We start from the raw sequence: 310 nt of genomic DNA on the forward strand, positions 1-310 counted from the left end.
CTTTAATTTGACATTGAAACAATTCTTTTCCACTTGAAAACAAAAACGATGAGTGAGTGATGATGACAGTGTTCATTAGATCTGTTCTTCCATATAATGATAATTATTATGCAGAGTACAACAGCTCAGACCAATCATGAAATTATCAAAATTCTTTATTACTTTAAACCAATATATATGGGCTTTCTCAGCGGCTGTGCAGTCTGCCAAACGGGTATATCCATATGGGCCAGCATCAGTAGGGATGCCACCCACGGCATTGATGCAACGCCGCCATGGCATCATACTAGATGCTACCCACGAACAAGGG

At 40.0% G+C, this 310-nt stretch overlaps 1 protein-coding gene across 1 annotated transcript in view; it reads right to left on the reverse strand.

Annotated features, from left to right (window-relative positions):
* LOC119587088 (protein lifeguard 3-like) overlaps positions 1–310 on the reverse strand; it is a gene marked incomplete at its 5' end in the record, with an annotated part of 70,866 nt that overhangs the window by 655 nt on the left and 69,901 nt on the right.

This window comes from Penaeus monodon, chromosome 22 (genome assembly GCF_015228065.2).
Source record: "Penaeus monodon isolate SGIC_2016 chromosome 22, NSTDA_Pmon_1, whole genome shotgun sequence".
In the NCBI taxonomy this organism is placed as follows: domain Eukaryota; kingdom Metazoa; phylum Arthropoda; class Malacostraca; order Decapoda; family Penaeidae; genus Penaeus; species Penaeus monodon.